Source organism: Macaca thibetana, chromosome 18 (genome assembly GCF_024542745.1).
Source record: "Macaca thibetana thibetana isolate TM-01 chromosome 18, ASM2454274v1, whole genome shotgun sequence".
Classification (NCBI taxonomy): domain Eukaryota; kingdom Metazoa; phylum Chordata; class Mammalia; order Primates; family Cercopithecidae; genus Macaca; species Macaca thibetana.
In genome coordinates this window covers 23,955,843-23,964,317 of record NC_065595.1, presented here as the reverse complement: position 1 = coordinate 23,964,317, position 8,475 = coordinate 23,955,843, and the positions used below count along the sequence as shown (strand labels likewise).

Below are 8,475 nucleotides of genomic sequence, written 5' to 3'. Positions count from 1 at the left end.
CCAACTAAGCAGTCTTCATTTTCTCTACCCTATGTGAGAATACCAAATTAAACTGATTTTCCAAGGGCACCACATTGAGAGTCCAGAGAGAGCATTTCTTGATTGCATCAGCGTACCTGACATCACCTTATATAAGAGGAGAGTTTTTATAAATAAAGTTATTTATTGATGTGGAAATCTTGAACAATTAAAGGACCAATTTACTCTAGTGTGGTAAAGACATCAATGCCAGAATTCGTATTTTATAAACATGAGAAGTATGACTTTTCTTTCTATTTTTTCTTTTCTTATAAGCACAATTTCTCTCTGCTTGGGTTTTAAATGGTAGATGGCACATAGCAATTAATTGCCAAACATACATATAAATCAGATGTTGTGAACGGTGAACAATAAGCAGTCCAGGGAAGGAAGTACACCTCACAGTGTGCTATCCATAACAATGTTTTCCATGAGCCAGGAGATTTATCGAGCACTTAATAGGGCAGAGACCTTGGGTGGAACATAAATTCTGTAAAAGCCGTCCTCCTGACCCCAAGAAGAGTATAATGCAGTTGGGAGACAAAATGTAAATCTAGAAGAAAAAAAGTAATTGAAACCATGGGGTGGAATATTCAGTGGGTGCTAATGAGGAGCCCGTTCTACTCAAGCCCATTCTGACAAGGGCACTGCTCTACAGAACTTGCATCCCAAGGAGCTTGTGTAACCATCCCCCACCCCCTGCCCACCCTCACAGAAATGATTTTAAAATGCCAGACTCTAGTTTAGCGTCTGAACCATCCTGAGGACAGTAGTTTCAGATTCAACTGCTATTTACTTTGCAATTATGAGGCCAAAGAGGCCTGGGAGAATTTTCATAGGTTATCTCTTCCAACCCTCATGGCCACTCTGAATTAGATGAAATCCCCACCTTAAAGATAAGGAACCAGAGGCTCAAAGAGGTGAAGTGACTACTTCCTCAAGGTGGTACAGATAGTAAACGGGAAAGTGGGGCATTTTTAATGCCAGGTCTTCACTGTTTATCATTATACATATAATACATGATCACTTGACTTACAAAATAGGGTAAAGGGGAAAGAAATCAAAAGATGCAGCTGCAGGAGGAAGTGGAACTTGGTGGGGTTGTAAAGGATGCATAGAATTTACATGAGGCCGAGATGAGAGGAGGGGGTACATTCAAAATGGGGCACAGTAAGAGGAAAACTAGATGGGAATGCACCAACTGTGTTCGAGGACGCAGCACAGGCCTGTGTGGATGCAGAGCAGGTCTTGTTCCACAACACACAGGAGCAAACAAATGACCCCCGGAGCCAGGAGCAGATGAATTCTTATTTGTAGAAACATTGCATTTAGTGGCCGCAGCACAATCCTGAGGAAATGAATGGGAGTTTTCTCCCTGCTGTCAGGGGCATTCTCCTGGATGATTAATTGACAGTTCTCCAGCCAAGCCCCTGTTCCTTCTGGAGGCCATGCCCCTTGGTGTGCACCTGCCACCGCAGAACCGAAGCAACAAAATGTATTGTCTTCCTCTTTTTCTTCTGAGAGCTGCAGCTGCTGGCCTACTTTAAGGAAACCTTCTTTACCTAGAGTATAAACTTGAACTTCTCTGATTTGCAGGGTGAAAACTTTACACTTTCAACAGATTCAGGGAAGTGGTTCTTTAGAGGAGTTGATTTGAAAAAGCCCCATTCCTCACATGGCACTTAGGGCCGTTCCCTCCTTCTTGCCTTCCTGAGACCCTTTTTTCATTTAGCGGCTTTCTGACCACATTCCTCAATGCTTTGTGACAGCTGCTGCAGTTGCCTGGAATCTTAAGGCGGCTGATGGGGCCTCTCACATTCAGGAGCAGAGAGCCGTTACTCTAAAGGAAAAGCAAACCGAATTTCTGGTGCATAAATGCATGATTTGTTCATTCATTCTAAACAGTTCCAGAAAGACAAGGCCAATATGGTAATTCTGCCTTGTTTAAAAGATTTTTGTGGCTTTCAAAGAATTAAAGTTTACTTTCTAGCCAAAGAAACACTTAAAGTTAAGTTTCTTGGGGCTTGTTAGCAACATTTGTGCTATCCTCAAATTTGGACCGAAGGATTTGGCATGAAGAAGTCTAGAAGTCAGAGATAGTCGGGAATTAGAAATAAGAGTGAGCATTGCATGAGCACTTCCTACTTGCCAGAAGATGTCTTAAGAGCTGGGCACAAGTTGTTACTGTTCATTGTATTTAATCCTAACAGCCACACTTTTCAGTCATTCATCAAATTATCTATTAAGTACCTGTTATGTCAAAGACATACTGTTCAAATGACTGAAGACTGAAAAAAAATATAATAGTAAATAAGTATGACATATTATATAATAAGGTAGAAGGTGACGAGAGCTAGAAAATAATTGATTAGGGTAAAGAGGTTCAGGAATCCTGGAGTGTGGCAAGAATATGTCTGAAGATCTCATTGAGAAGGTGACACTTTAACAAACACAAGGAGAGCAAGAGGGACCTGCTGTATCTTGGGGGAAATGATCCAGACAGAAGTAACCAACACTAATGGGTTCACATAACAGAAAAAATTAAAATAAGGTATTGGAAGAATGAGTCGAAGAAAAAGTGGAAATTAGACATTATTAATGGGATAAACAAAATAACATGCCCCTCTTTAGAGATGACCATGTCTTTTCTTTTTTTTTCTTTTTTTTTTTTTTTTTTTTTTTTTTTTTTTTTTTGACAGAGTCTCTCTCTGTCACCCAGGCTGGAGTGCCATGGTATGATCTCAGTTCACTGCAACCTCCATCTCCCAGGTTCAAATGATTCTCCTGCCTCCGCCTCCCCAGTAGCTGGGATTACAGGTGTCTGCCACCACGCCTGGCTAATTTTTGTATTTTTAGTAGAGATGGGGTCTCACCATGTTGGCTAAGCTAATCTTGAACTCCTGACCTCAAATTATCCACCCACCTCCCCCTCCCAAAGTGCGGGGATTACAGGCATGAGCCACTCCACCAGGCAGACCATGTCTTAATCCCAGGATGCTATAACTAGGTTAGGTAATATGCCAAGGGGGAATTAAGGTGGCAGATGGATTAAGGTTGCTAATCATCTGACCTTAAAATAGAGAGATCAACCTGAATTATACAGGTGGACTCAATGTAATCATTGAGGTCCTTAAAGGTATAAGGACAGGGAGGGAGACAGAAGAGAAAATCACAGAGACAACAGTATGGGGAGGACTCAGTCCTGCATTGCTGGGTTTGAAGAAGGAGGAATGGGCCATGAGCCAAAAAGTGTGGAAGCCTCCAGCAAATGAGAAGGACAAGGAAATGATTTCTCCCCAAAGGCTCCCAGAAGGGAGCACAGCCCTGTCCCCGCATTGATTTTAGCCCAGGAAGACGTCAGAACTTAAGATATTCAATTTGTATTGTATTGTTTCCTTTTTTATTTTTATTTTTTATTATTTTTTATTTTTTGAGACGGAGTCTCGCTCTGTCGCCCAGGCTGGAGTGCAGTGGCGCTATCCGGCTCACTGCAACCTCTGCCTCCCAGGTTCAAGTGATTCTCCTGCCCCTATCTCCCGAGTAGCTGGGATCATAGGCATGGGCCACCATGCCTGACTAATTTTTGTTTTTTCAGTAAAGACGGGGTTTTGCCATGTTGGCCAGGCTGGTCTCGAACTCCTGACCTCAAGTGATCCACCTGCCTCGGCCTCCCAAAATGCTGGGATTCGAGCATGAACGACCACACCCAGCCCAATTTGTATTGCTTCAAGACACTAAGTTTCCGCAGTTTCTACTGCACCTCGAGGAAACTAAGACAAGCATTTTTGCAAAAATTCCCTCAAAGACTAATCGACCTCAGGCCTCTGGAAAGACAGGCCCCAGGGAAGAGGGTGGTCTCTTCAGATCCCACAGCATGAGCCGGCTTCAACTATCTCCCTGACTTGGGTCATAATTCTCTAGCTTCCTATTGTGCCCGGCCTGCTTAAAAATCATCAGGGAGGCCGGGCGCGGTGGCTCACGCCTGTAATCCCAGCACTTTGGGAGGCCAAGACGGGCGGATCATGAGGTCAAGAGATCGAGACCATCCTGGCTAACACGGTGAAACCCCGTCTCTACTAAAAATACATTAAAAAAAAAAAAAAAAAATTAGCCGGGCGTGGTGGCGGGCGCCTGTAGTCCCAGCTACACAGGAGGCTGAGGCGGGAGAATGGCGTGAACCCGGGGAGCGGAGCTTGCAGTGAGCCGAGATTGCGCCACTGCACTCCAGCCTGGGCAACAGAGCGAGACTCCGTCTCAAACAAAAAACAAAACAAAACAAAACAAAAAACCATCAGGGTGAGTGTGGATGGAGCCAAGTGAGCATGAGTGAAGTGGAAAATGATGGAGTCAGAGGGCAGATGGAGGAACCACAGCTTGCCAGGCCTCAGAGGTAGTCAGGACACACACAGGTGGAGCATCCCTAATCCAAAAATCTGAAATCCACAATGCTCCAAAACCTGAAAGTTTTTAAGCACTGGTGTGATGTCACATGTGGAAAATTCCACACCTGACTTCACATGACAGGTTGCAGTCAAAACTATTTTTCATATGCAAAATTATTTAAAATATTGGATAAAATTACCTTTAGGCTTTATGTATAAAATGCATATGAAACATACATAAATTTTGCATTTAGATTTGGGTCTCATCCCTGAGACATTTCATGATGTATATAGAAATATTCCAACATATGAAAAAATACAAACACTGAACCGTCTCATCTCAAGCATTTCGATCAGAGATACTCAACCTGCACTCAATTGGTAGCTATAGAAATCTCAAATTAACAGAGGAAATAGTGATTAAATAACTCTCCTAGGTTTAAACAAGTGAGATTTGACTCACAGGCCTCCTTGCCTCTAAAGCTCTTGGTTTTACCAGCTCATCCAAACTGAAGATGAAACACTGGCTCCTCGTGATACTGTCACAACACAGATGTGTCACCAGGTCCCCAAGATGATATGTTAAGGTAGCTCCATTTGTTGATGCCCAGTGGTAGTCAAGAGCATTGCACCTTCCAGAAAAAAACATGGAAGGACTGTTTTTTATTTCAGAATTTTAAGTAGAGCCAGGCCCCACGATGCCACACACTTCATTCCCTCTCATTCTCTTCCTCCCTCTGTTTCTCCCTCCCTCCTCTTTAGCCCTGCTTTTTTTCTGTTACTGGGGACCAAGGGATCCTTTTGACATTGCAGCTACGGGGTTGGTTTAATGAAATAAGGAACTTCTACATGAGTTAGTCAGACTTGCTCATGGTCTTAGTACTTTTTAACCACCCTAAACCCGAGTCTCCGTGTTTTTTCCTGTCCTTTTGAGATTCAAGTTAAGTCACTCTCTGTGCATGTAGGTAGTCAGCCATCTGTCATCTTTAGCTGCCAGTGTCCCTACACCCTTATCTTGCTATAAGTATCCTAATTTTACTGTGGGAAACCACCCCACCACTTGTGCATCCAGTTTTGGTAGCTTTGTTGGTCAAGGCACCACATCATCTCCTGGCCAATTGGTGGGCACCAGATCCCAGTTCAGTGGGTCAGACTTCCTGGAAATTTGTATCTAGAGAGCAGTGACCCAAATATGGAAAATGTATAAATCTAGTTCATTCTGGAGAATCTAAAGAGACCAACATATTCCCTGGTGAATGTCTTTCCTGATGTCATGAATTGTTGGGGAGTTTTCTGCAGATATGATCATCTGCAATTTTTACTTTTTCTTGGATTCAGTAAGCTCACTGTAAATTTATCTTCCAACGAATTACTTTTTAAATTCTCCCTGCTTATGTTAACCCATGTCAGTGTTGTTTACTTGCAATGTAAAAACAACAAACAACTTTAACTGATAACATCTTGCCTCTTGAATAACTAGCTTAATTTACTTAAGCTTTAATATTCTGTACTTCAAAGGCTCTGTGTAACTAAATATTCTACCCTTCATTAAGTTGTAGATTTTGCTACTTAACATAGAGTATATTTTTCTCTACATGTGTGCTTTTTTCCAATCATAAACGCTGAGACTGGAATAAAGCAATTCATCTTACAATTATTCAAAAACCAGTATCTCACCTATATTTAGCCATTTTTTTGAGGAGTGAACAAACAGAGATTTGGTCCAAAAGCTCAAGCCAGGATCTCTGTCTTGTGGCTTTAACATTACAGAAAATTCCCCAAACTTTCATCTACCTGAAATAGTTCTTTCACCTATTTGTATGGTATCTGCATAAAAATAAAATTCTGGAGTGAAGGTGCTATGAATCCAAGAGGTCTAATGAAAATAAAAGTGGTACTTGGAGAGAATAATTTATTACATGTTGCTATCCTTTCATAGCAACACTTTCAGTGGGATTTTTTCATCATAATAATGGTATAACAAAGTCAAAGATTAAGCTCTGGCCGATGACACATAAGTAGATGTACCACATGACTCCCATGTACTCCTTCTTCCTATAGAATGGGTTGTGCATATGATGGCTGGAGTCCAGGTAGCTGTCTTGTGCCATAAGATGGAAACTACACCCTGAGATGTTTGGAGCAGCAAGAGAGAAGGAACCTACATCCAGAGAACTTCATGAAGCTGCTCTGCCAGCCTTGGGCTTCCAAACTTTTTTAATATGTAAAAGGAAAGTAAATTTCTATCTTGCTTAAACTTTTGCTACTTGGATCTTCTGTCAGTTGCAAACACAATTTTCCTAAACTCTAAGTGATGTAGCTAGGTTTATACCAAATAGGGTACTTATCTGTTACTACTCCTGCCTCTCAACATCTGTGCATATCTTCCTCAGCCTCCTTGGGTGATATTAAATACTGTACAGGATGAATCATTCTTAACTAACACAAACTACCATTAAATACACATAATAAACATGAACATTGCATCTGGTTGCTGAGTGTTCCTAGATAGGCACGGAATTAAGCTTCACCTCTCCCACACCTACCTAAGCTCTATCCTTCTCTGACCTTCAAGGCAAGCTCTCAGGCTGGCCTGGCCTCTCTATTCCTGTGCTGTTTTATGGGTTTCCCAGAACTATCTAGAAGGCTCCAACTTTGGTCTTCTTCAAGGACATACAATTTGGATCCTGCTTTCACCACCACTTACCTGCTCTTTGGTCTTGGATGACTGACTGAACGAACCTCTTACTATCTGAGTTTCCTCACCTATAAAATGGGAATAATCTCTTGGAGTTGTTGTGAGGATTAAATAAAGTAATACAAGTAAAGCTCTTGGTGCCTGGCCCATTGTAAATCCTCAAACAGTATTAATTAGAATCATGACTGTTATTTCACTCCAAAAGAGAAGATTTGAAAGTCATAAGGAACTTGACAAAGAAAAACCCTGCTGCTTAAGGAGGTGAGTAGGCAGGGGCCTGGGTAGACACTAACTTTCTAACCATCACCACAAAGCAAACTCCACTTTCACCATAGGAAGAAGGGCTATTAGGCTCAAAGGTATGTATCAGCTCCATTTCTCATCCATTTAATTTAAAATAGTTTGCATCTACCTTAGGGTCCAGGGGACACAGCAAGGAGTGACACAGGGAATTGAAGACCTTGTTCATTTCCTTTGCCTCTATTCCACCATGGTTGCTCTGCTCCCAGCTCCCCAGACTCTCCCAGGTTCTCATGTCTCATCCAACATCTGACTGTAAACCATAAAAAAGAATGAAATCATGTCTTTTGCAGCAGCATGGATGGAACTGGAGGCCAGCATCTTAAGTGAAACAGCTTCGAAACGGAAAATCAAATACCGCGTGTTTTCACTTTTAAGTGGGAGCTAAATAATGTGTACACATGGACATAGAGTGTGGAATAATAGACACTGGAGACTCAGCAGGGTAGGAGGGTGGGAGGGGAGCGAAGGATGAGAAATTACTTAATGGGCACAATGTACGTTATTCAGGTGATGGTTACATTAAAAGCCCAGACTTTGCCATTATGCAATATATCCATGTGACAAAACTGCACTCTTACCTCTTAGAGTTACACAATTGACACAAATCTCCCTACCCAAGTGTCCAGACAGAGAGGCACTCTCAGCCTTCAAGGACACCCTTAGGCTTCCTGAAATGAGGAATTTGCCTACAATGTTTTACTAATGGTAACATCTTTAAAACAGAATTGTTCGACCAGGCGCAGTGGCTTACGCCTGTAATTCCAGCACTTTGGGAGGCCGAGGCGGATGGATCACCTGAGGTCGGGAGTTTGAGACCACCCTGACCAACATGGAGAAACCTTGTCTCTACTAAAAATACAAAATTAGCGGGTGTGGTGGCACATGCCTGTAATCCCAGCTACTTGGGAGCCTGAGGCAGGAGAATCTCTTGAACCCAAGAGGCAGAGGTTGCAGTGAGCTGGGATCACACCATTGCATTCCAGCCTGGGCAACAAGAGCAAAACTCCATCTCAAAAAAAAAAAAAACAACCCAGAATTGTTCTTAAATTCATTTCACCACTTTATAAAATAATC

General features: G+C 42.2%; 1 long non-coding RNA gene across 1 annotated transcript; it reads right to left on the bottom strand.

Annotated features, from left to right (window-relative positions):
- Positions 1–1,380: 1,380 nt before the first annotated feature.
- LOC126941194 (uncharacterized) lies at positions 1,381–7,712 on the bottom strand. The gene is made up of 3 exons (XR_007721133.1): positions 7,511–7,712; positions 4,864–5,032; positions 1,381–1,858 (listed from the first exon to the last, which is right to left on the bottom strand). It is a non-coding gene; the product is annotated as an uncharacterized LOC126941194 (long non-coding RNA).
- Between the last annotated feature and the right edge of the window lie 763 nt (positions 7,713–8,475).